The sequence below is a fragment of the Amblyomma maculatum genome, chromosome 1 (genome assembly GCF_055883805.1).
Source record: "Amblyomma maculatum isolate TAMU_Amacu chromosome 1, ASM5588380v1, whole genome shotgun sequence".
NCBI lineage: Eukaryota > Metazoa > Arthropoda > Arachnida > Ixodida > Ixodidae > Amblyomma > Amblyomma maculatum.
Genome location: NC_139344.1, coordinates 387,920,997 through 387,931,379, shown reverse-complemented (window position 1 = coordinate 387,931,379; position 10,383 = coordinate 387,920,997). Strand labels below are relative to the sequence as shown.

The window sequence follows — 10,383 nt, the reverse complement described above, 5'->3', positions numbered from 1 at the left end:
CAGAGCGTGTTCGGTAACGCGCGAAAACTGAAGGACGCAGAGAGAGCGAGCGAGCGCGTGATCGGGCGTGAAACCGTTTGCGTTAGAAAAGAACTTGCTGCTGGCCGCCAGCCTCTGCTCAGCGGGGAATATTTGACAGGCTGTGGCTGCTTCTCGCCCACTCCTTTCTTTCCGTACCTCTCGCTTGCTGAAAGCTTTCCTCCTCTCCACGGCGCGCGAATCGGAAGCGTAGGGCCGTTGACTGACGCGAAGGCGAAGCTGTGTGTGCTAGAACTTCCAGCGGGTGTTTGGTTTAGCGCGGCAACGCGGGCACGGTTCGCTGAATAGAAGGAGGCTCTTGGCGGACAGCGACGGTTTCTCCGTCCGTAGGAAGAGAAGTGCGTGCTCGTGGTTGAATAGGGTGCGTGTGTGGCACGACCATCACGCGGTTTTTACGCTGGCAGAGCAGCTCGTTCGCATTTCGTCCCTAGCTTCCGTGCTGCGATTGTGGATTCCGGGTGCCGGGTTTGACGGGAGCGGAGCTCTGGCGGCGTCTGAGAGCGATGTCACTGACCTCCATTGAGTGTTTGCGAATGACGGGCTAGGCTACCGTACATTTGGCTGGACAGGGCATCAGCCTTCGCGTTGCTTCAAGCTTGTGGAGAACTCAGCGTCGACGGTTTAGTCGAAACTACAACTAAAGCTGCAGTCGAAATCGAAGTTGGGACAGGGGTAGAAAAAGAACAGTCGACATTTCCAAGCGAGCATGTTAGCTCTTTGCGTGCGTCCTGTTCTCACCATTTCTGGGTATAATAATTCAATCTAAACCGGTGTCTAATTTTTGAGGAGCAAGAAATCACTTTACTGCAATTACCCTGCTCCTTGGCAGCCAACGTTACAACTTTAAGTAACGTTGCTGGCAGCTGTATGCGTACGCAAATCATCGGCACTAGCAGAGTCCTGCAGGCACTAGTAAGGAGCTGCTTCATGATATGAGCTCTCCAGGTGATGTGGCATAAAAAAAAAAATCCAAGGGTACACGTATACCCAAATAACAGCACACTGGGAGCAAGACGAAACACAAAGAACCAATTCTACTCGGCCCCTTACACTTGTGCGCTTGTCAGTTTAAGTGCTGTAATGCGGAAGTATTTCTCTTAATGCTGCCAAGCGAGGGACTTGGAACCGTGATCTTTCTTGGAACATGAACCCAGGGTTGATCTTTACCGGAACTCGAAGCCTTGACCGTATATTGAAGCCAGGATCTTTTCAGGGACGCAGTCTTACCTCTAATGGAACTCAAACCCTTGACCACTTGAAACCACAACAATTTTGGGGCTAGAACCCACGACCTTTACTGGAACTCAAACTATTCACCATACTTCGGGACTCGAACCCTCTACCTTCTCTCTAGAACCAGTGTTCTTAATAATGATTGACAGTTCGGGCAGACACGTTCTGATGACATGCTCTGCCCAGTGTCATGCAATCATGCAGTTACCGAGCTTATCTCGCAATTCCTATGGAGGAGCCCTGTGACGTGTATCAGATGCAACAAATATTTCGCGAAACCTTGGAACACAGAGCGAATCGCTCCATAAAATCTGACATCGGCTTTGTGAGCGAAACATGCATGGTCATGACTGTCGCAGGTCACATGACCATGCCCGTGACTGGTCGCCGGGTTGAGTGACACGACATAGCTATGGTGGCTACATCGCCGAGCTGACAGGAGCCTCCATCTCTTTTGAGTGAGTGAGTAAAGTTTATTGAATTAAAAAATGTGTCCCGCTTTTGCGGCGGCGGCCGAGGTGGGATGACGACATAGAGGTCTGGACCAATCACAGAGCACCACCACAGTATGCGCGAATGCGTGCCTTATATGGCCATATGGCAATCAATGATCAAGCACTAATTAATTACCAAATAATCACTAATTAATAAATTAATTACTACTCGATTATCATATAATTTGATAATTAATAAATAATTAATTGTGTTATTACCTACTTGATAGCTAAATAATTACCTGATGATTAATTATTTATTACTAATTAGTGCCATTTGCGTAGCAGAGTGCGGCACTCAGGATTTCGCCTTTCACTACATTAGTCGCTAAAATCCCTCGTAAATTTTTAACAAGTCTAATTGCTAACAAACTGAAAAGTCTTTGGAGACGAGGGAAAGCCATCCAACCAAAAGGAAAGAGAGGTATACGGTAAAACGCTAAACTTCTTTTTGTGTCTGTGGAAGGCACCAAGGGCCTCGTTTAATTCGTTGCCAATAACATGTGGGGACGAATAGAGAGGGCAGATTGGTATAGGGACATGAACGAAATTCTACTAGAAGAAAAAACAAGTTTTGTGCAATTTTGCAGAAATCTAGAGATTCGTTGTAGAGACTGCCTCCTCAAAAACCTGTGCACATGCACTCAGGAAATGCAAAGTATTGGTTAGACACAAATAACAGTTAGCCCGCGAAATCATGCATCGAGGCAGCTTCAATATAGCGAGGCTGCGCGACCATTTTATCAGCATGAAGTCTTGCGTTAACAAGGGGATCATTTGACTTATTAGAAATTTGGTTCTAATCTATGATTTCAAATCTACTTTTGACATTTTAGATCTATTGCTTGAATGATACATGGTCGTGGCGCTTGGGTTGTGATGGTGATGCAGACGTTATACGAAACTGACGTCTCGGTCTTCGCCTTTGAGATATGGGAGCGTGAGATTAGAATATGTGATGACTTCCGAGGGGCCAGATCTGGTGCCGGAAGTGGCCAGGAAAATGTGGCCTCCGGAAGTGGTCCCATGTCACGTGATCACAACAGCCGAGGGATTAATTGATGGAAACGAGCTACATAAAATGTTAATGTTTTGCGTATATATGTCATTACGAAAATGAGTAAAAACTGGTTTTCGTAATTAAAATCTGATGACGTCATGAAGTTGCGTCACAAAGTGACATGACCAAGGGGACTTGCAGGAAGACTGCTAGTATGTCATAACTAAAAACTGATGTCGTCAACTAAGTCAAAGGATAAGGTACGTCACGTGATGACGTCATGAGGCACGTGACCAAGGTGACTTGTAGTTTTAGGGCTGTTTATAAAGAAGTCATGTAGCATAACTAAAGACTAATTACATCATCTAACCCACTTGATAAAGTCGCATGAAAATGTCGTGTGTAAGGTCATGTGACACAATAACTTCAAAAAATGCTCACTTAATCCAAAATCCCGTGGCAAAATCAAATACAAAAGAAACGTGTGCAGCAGCAACGCTCATGTCCTCGCATTTATCCAAGGCAGGTTCAGCGTAGTGCTCTGAAAGATTTTGTAACCATATGTGAGAAGAGAATTTGGGAGAGGGGCTGTCCAAATTTTGCAATGCTTTTCTAAAACTTGCTGCATCGGAAAAAAAGATTTTTTTCTTGCTTCAACTCTTTCCCTCGAGTCTATCAACTTGTGCGGAACTCGTCATACTTAACTCCTGACCTCATTATAAGTGACTTCCTCTGAACGCTATCGCTACATCAAGTGAAATTTGTGGCACCAATGCACCATAGACGAAAATATATTAGAGTAAGGCAGACTCATGGTTTATTTATTCGCGAGGAAATCATTTCCTGGGAAAAGCACTTGAAAAATAGTCCGCCAGAGTTTGTTTTCTAAGCATCACGATCTTTTCGCCTATCCAGTATACTAGCCAAAGTTGACGGCTTCCAAGTTCTTCCTTACACTTACCGCAAACACACCGTGAGTCAGAACTAGCTACCGCATCTTCTCCTCATTACCGCGGTTTAATAACGCTCATTACGTCGAGCTCACGAAGGCGTGAAAACGTGCCGCTTTGTAAAGACGGAAGCCGACGGGCTGCGCATCACTTACCCACCTTTTCCCGCCTTTTCCTTTTTCTCATTTATTTTCCTTCGCAGCCGCCAATCATTCCGTAAAAACACTCAACAACTTGAGACCTGCTTCGTACCCTTTCACACCTTTTTTCACCCGCTTCTCTCTCGTTTCGGTTCAATTTTTAGCGACAATTTATGGACCAGCCGCGGGCCTACGTACGATGCCGCCCTCCGGAGGCCTCTCTCTCTCTCTCCCTCTCCGTGTCCGTGAGTGCGTTTGTGCACGTCTTTAGGGTGCCGGCACTCCGGTCTGTGTTTCTTCAAAAACCGCTGGCACTGCGAAGATCGCGTAGCAGCTAGTTATGAAACTTCAGCTGCTGCTGTTTTGTGTATGTGCGGTGACACCAGAGGGCGTCCTCACTTTTCTGAGCGTCGCGCGTGTCTCGCAACATCTCGCGAAAGCTGCGAGAGCGTCCTCATTTCCGGGCCATGCCGCGTCGCGAAACTCATAAACGCCATCGAGTGTGGCGACAACGTGATTGCAGGCCGCCTCTACTCCTCTCTCTCTCTCTCTCTCTCTCTCTCTCTCTCTCTCTCTCTCTCTCTCTCTCTCTCTCTCTCTCTCTCTCTCTCTCTCTCTCTCTCTCTCTCTCTCTCTCTCTCTCTCGCGTTTTCGGCGATTCCGTTCTAGCTGCTTTCGATGGAGGCGAAACGAAGTGGCGTCCGTGTGCTGTGCGATGTCAGCGCACGTTAAAGATCCCCAGGTGGTCGAAATTCCTCCGTAGCCCTCCACTACGGCCCCTCTTTCTCTCTTTCCACTTTCATTCCCACCTTCCTCCCTTCCCTTACGGCGCGGTTCGGGTGTCCACAGAGCAAGTGTGACAGTTACTGCGCCTTTCCCTTCCTGTGAACCAATTTATTTATTTAATTTAATTCTAGCTGCATGTGCTGCCGGGACCCGGAGCTGTCAACGCCGAGGGACAGCTGGCGATGTGCACGCGCCGGTTCGCGTGTCTGGCTTGAGAAAACTTCGCCAGCCGCCGCGAACATCATATCATGCCCTCACTTTTCTCGGCTTTAGGATGTGCCGCTATACGTTCTTTAATTTATTTATTTCGTTTTCCTTTAAATTTGTTGGCGTTCGCGGCGAGATGAAAAGCATTCTTAAAAAAAAGGGTCACGAGGCAACTCGCACGGTAAGTGGAAAAGGAAAAAAACTATGTAATACGGCTCTGCGGAGCTTCGGTGCATTGCGATTGGTCGCTGGAAATCGTAATGAACCTACAATCAAGTTTCGTCGTCGGCCATATGCGGTGGCAGACTCGACGTGAACCCACCGAGCTCTCAACATCCAAACTTCCGTGCATGGTTTCGGGTGGGACAAGCTTGATGGAGGGAGGATGCAAGGCGAAATTGTGACATCCGCTGTTGGATTGTACTCATAATCACGCAAACGCTGAGACGTACTCACTGTAGTTATAACAGAAATTCATGGAACGGCGCAGTTCTGCGTTGCAAGCTGTAAAGGAGTTCTATTTCACTATATGAATAGATGTATGGGGATCCTATATGATAATATAGTTTGGTTGATAGAATTTAACTCCCCAAAGCGACTCTGCCTATGAGCGACGTCGTAGTGGAGGTCGCTGGAAATTTTGACGACCTGGAGTTCTTTAACGTGCACTGACATCGTGCAGTACACTGAAGCCTTGCTTTTCGCCTCCATTGAAAAGCGGCTGCCGCTGCCGGTACCGAACCCGCGTCCTTGGATTCAGCAGTCAAACGCCGTAACCACTGAGACACATACATACACATATTGATGCCCTATATAATCCCTTACGGCTAACCTTGATAACTGTCTCCTCGGCCCGCAGGGGAACGCAGCAGTTTTCGTTTACGCCTTAGAAGCATCCCGTTGAATAATTTTCGTTATATTGCGCTGATCGATACTCTAGTTATAAACAAAGACCAGTAGTGATGTACTCTGACCAATAACAAATCTAATGCAGTCTTCTTGACTTACAAAGTAACGCAGAGCCATAACGAGACACGAGGTCATGTCCTTTTAGGTTTCGCAACGTGGAGGCAACTGTCGTGGTTAAGTTGAAAAAAAAAAAAAAAAAAGGAAACGCATTGCACGAACCTCCGCATGCTGTCCCTTGGAACAGAAAACCAAAGTGGTAGAAGTAAAAAAAGAATAAAGCTTTGTTATGTGACAGCAGTAATTCCAAAACATGGTCATCCCGAGCTATCTAAAAAAGCCAACAAAAGCAGCAACTCCAAGGCGTTATGAAAGCCCCATGCCTAAAGACTGTCCCGTAGTAATTTACTCACCGTTGCTTAACTGTCGTTTGCGTTCGGTTAAAATCATGTGGTCGGTCAGGCTGTTCTGAAGGCACTTAAAGTAAGGCCTGCTCCTAACTGTGCCAGTAAATGGTTTCAAATCTGAGCAGTTCCATCAAGTAGCATCAAAATTTAATTAATAAAATTACAGGGGCATTGACAACATGGGAAGCAACGTTGCTGTTACAAGTTTCTGGTTGCGGCCCGACGCACTTGTCTCTTCTTTTGTTCTTTCTAAAATATTTTACCGCTTGTATGAGGTTGTGAATCCAACCTACCGCTCTCGGCCATGTCAGGTGGTCTCAGCGCGCCACAAACCCAAGTATCCAAGAGCGCTTACCCATGTTACAGCACCTTGTTACGCGGCCAACCTTTCGACCAATCAAGGAATTTTATGAACCATTTGAATCCGGGAATTGCTATTCATGAAGACTTCAGTGCATTGCACCATGCCTCTGAATAATGGAAGCCCATTGCAAAATTTACACGTTGGTGTTTGACTGTGCCGAACAGACGAAAAATAGGTCGCGTTCAGGCTGCACTATTTTTCTCCAGCAGAGGGTTAATTAGACGCACTGATTGGGGCTCACAAGTCATCCTGAAACGACAGCATAGACAACTCTCCGCTTCCCTTCGAGTCGCATCCAGCGGCGTCTCCGCGTCGAGGTGAGCAAGCAGTTGTTGCAAGCGAGCTATGGGCATCTTGAGTTTGATCCGTGTAGTCCAATAGGACACCTGCAGAGAACATCAGTAGAACCGACAAAACACGCTGCAGGGATGTACAGTCTTTGTCATAAGTTATCTTCCCTCTAAGCATCATCACCATCATCACCATCATCACCATCATCATCCTGACTATACCCACTGCAGGGCGAAGGCCTCTCCCATATTTCTCCAATTAACCTGGTTCTGTGCTAGCTGCATCCACTTGACCCCTGCGAACTTCTTAACCTCATCCGCCCACCTAACTTTCTGCCGTCCCCTGCTACGCTTTCATTCCCTTGGAATCCAGTTTGTTACCCTAAGAGACCATCGGTTATCCTCTCTTCGCACTACATGTCCTGCCCATGCCCATTTCTTCTTCTTTCGCACCCGAAACACAGAATACCACAGCTTAGAACTGTGGTATTCTATGGTTCGGGTGCGTTGCCGAGGCTTAGAGGTCTAATAGAAGTGAAGTGTCCGCTGAGGGAGTGCATGCGACTATCAAAAGTTCTGCATTTTGGACCCGTAGATTCATGTGGTAGAGGTAAATATCAAGAAACAATTTTGAGAGCCCTGCAGAACCTGTACTGCAGAAAGGTTAAAGTGCCTTTGTTGATGCTGCTGTCGCTGCACTCAACGCATCGTCATTTTTATTTAGTCTTTAGGTTTTTTTTTTATTTTTGCCTTTCTTTTTATTTATTCACATTTCAGTTTTGATGTTTTATTTTTTTTCTCAGAGCCCTCCGCTGTCCTTACGCTAGGCAAGGAGAACTAAAGACACGTTCGCAGGAATCGGCGTAGTGGTTAGCACAATCGGCTGTGACATGGTAGGATAGTGGCTCGATTACTTGCTTTTTTCTTAATTTCAGTTCATGAGGACGTGCTGTGGTTACACGCTTTAGTGATACGCACTGATGACATGCTTTGATGACGCTACGCTTGAGCCAAGAGAGGCTTTCGCCTTAATAAATGAACGTGGGAGTCGATTGTCCTTTGACACTGTGAGCTAATTCCTAGATATTTGGTTTTGGGGTTTAACGTCCCGAAGCGGCTCAGGCTATGAGAGACGCCGTAGTGGAGGACTCCGGAAATTTCGACCACCTGGGGTTCTTTAACGTGCACTGACATCGCACAGCACACGGGCGCCTAAACTCTTGAGGTTCTTTGTTGTGGGGGGTTTTAGGGAATATGAAAATATTGGGGGGCACAGTCCTATAACTGTCTCCTACAATCAGGGACTACTGAAACCGGGCTTTGCAAAGGGGGGGGGGGGGAGGGGGCACGAGGATGAAAGAGATGACTGGAGGAGGGTCGGTGGAGAGGTAGGAGTGGGCGGTAAGAGACAGAGAGCTGTGGGAGGCTTAAATTCAGGAAATCTGCCAGCATAAAGTGGTCGCATCTGGCGTGTGTGGAGGGTTAATTGGGGGGAGGGGGTTAAGGTGAGGCCGTTAGCCTTGCAGGGAGCGCAGTTCTGCTTCTGCTGCTCAAGACGAGGATACTGTGGACGGAAAGTCAAGTTTCGAGCCATTTCAGCATACCTACTCTATCGGCCGCGCTGTCGGCGTCTCTTTGTCTCGATAGGCGGACAGGGGAAATGGGAGCGGCTTGGTTCGGGGGCCGGGGGCTGCTCCTCCACATCCTAGGGCGAGTGTCACCTGGCCGACGGCCTTGGCAATCCATCATCCCGGGCGCGCCGTGTGTCTGGGCTGCTTCCACCGCGCAGCTCTTCGGAGGATGTCAGCAAAGACACGTGAGCGGCGACCTAGCAACACGAACGCACGCACAAACCGTAGCTGCGCGGCGTCACGATGCCCAAACAAAACAAGTAAGGGGAAAGTGGGGAGAGAACATCGCGTGGCGCGCGTTTTGGATCGACGTCGTTTGCCCATCTCTGACGGCGATGCGCTGGCGAGGTCGCGATGCGTGCTGAAATGGATCCGGAACAAGAGCGGACGCGACAGGCGCCCAGGTGCCCCAGGTTGGTCCTCTCTCTCTTTTTCGTTGTGTGTGATGCGCACGCGATGATGACTTGCCTGTGTGCGACGCCCGCGCTGATCGAATCGGACTTTCTTTTTTGTGACGTTAACTCAAGGCTTGCCGGAATTCGAATTGGCATGAAATTGCCGGCCAGCGACCACTTGCGTGGACGTGCCTTTTCATTTTTATTGTTTCTGCGTTGTGTCCCGAGGCCATGCGCTTTTCTCTGCTTCTTCTTGAAGTGCTGTTCATAAAATTCCAGTCATTTTCTGGACTCGGCAAACCCACTGTAATGCGAAAGCACTGTGCACAGTATGTGGTCGTGTGCCCTACGGTTGTGCATAATCTTTTGGGTAGCATGTCTAGGCACTTCTACTGGTGCCATTTGCTGAGTCTGTCAATTCCTAATGTGAAGGACAGGGCTTCCGAGAGAATTTGCCACAGTGTAGATGAGACCACATTATACTGAAAATGGCACCAGGTGCCCATTGATGGCACACAGCTTGGGTCATCCACGTACACATAACTGTTCTTGCATAAGACGCTAACAAGTTTTGATAGCCGCACAGTTTGTATCTCCTTACACCCGGCGGTGTCTTACACGAACAGCTAGGGTTGGTTTGCAAGCTTCTTCGCTCTGCGTATAACAACCTGGGAAAAAAAAAAAAAAAAATTGGGACAAGCGCCACCGTTACTGCAGGACACGGCATCGTTAATGACTCCCTCCTGTGAAACGCTCATGTGTCTTAGTTAAAAACGCACGTTAAGAGCAGCAATGTGTTCGGGCTAGTTGCTTAATTGACTAATGGAAGCATTTGAGGGCGTTGTGTAGGACGACAGGGCACTAAAACTAGGTTAACAAGGGACTAGAAACATAAAGATGGGACACTAGACACAGGTTAAGAAGGGTCCAGGAAATATAACCAGCATATCAGAGCGCTGGATAGAGACGACCGGACTCTACAGACGCAGGTAAAGACGCGACAAGAATGGCTTACTGACACTCTTTCCTCGTCCGTTCTTAAACTGCCTGGTGCTGTGCCGTCTCTATGCGGCACCTTGAAATGCTTCCACCCTTCAGAGGCACTCGCTGTGTATAACGCTCGATGCCACACGATGATGATGATAATAATAATAATAATAATAATAATAATAATAATAATAATAATAATAATAATAATAATAATAATAATAATAATAATAATAACAACAACAACAACAACAACAACCGATCGCGGGACCCATGCTGCTAGCTTTTTTGTGTACAAAACGTTCGAAACCCACTTTTCATTCCTGTAAAGGTGACATATTTTCATTGCACGTTTCTTTCTTGCCTTGGATGTTTGAAAGAATGGAACGACTCACGAAAGATGTCCGACATTGCGATGGCGCTGTAACCTTGGCGAAATGTGCTAGGCAAAAACGCTCGCGCGAATTTCCTCGCCTATGTTCGATACAGAACGAGGAATCAAGCTGCCTTTGAACAGCGGAACAATCGGCGTACTCAGGTATAAACAAAGAAAA

At 47.4% G+C, this 10,383-nt stretch overlaps 1 protein-coding gene across 2 annotated transcripts in view; it reads left to right on the top strand.

Annotated features, from left to right (window-relative positions):
• Nucleotides 1-8,657: 8,657 nt before the first annotated feature.
• The window catches only part of LOC146208473 (uncharacterized), a 122,975-nt gene continuing 121,249 nt past the window's right edge, over nucleotides 8,658-10,383 (top strand). For both annotated transcript variants that reach the window (XR_014703389.1, XM_084587280.1), the window contains exon 1: nucleotides 8,658-8,860. The gene's annotated coding sequence lies outside the window, so the exon portion shown is untranslated. The remainder of the gene's footprint in view (nucleotides 8,861-10,383) is intronic.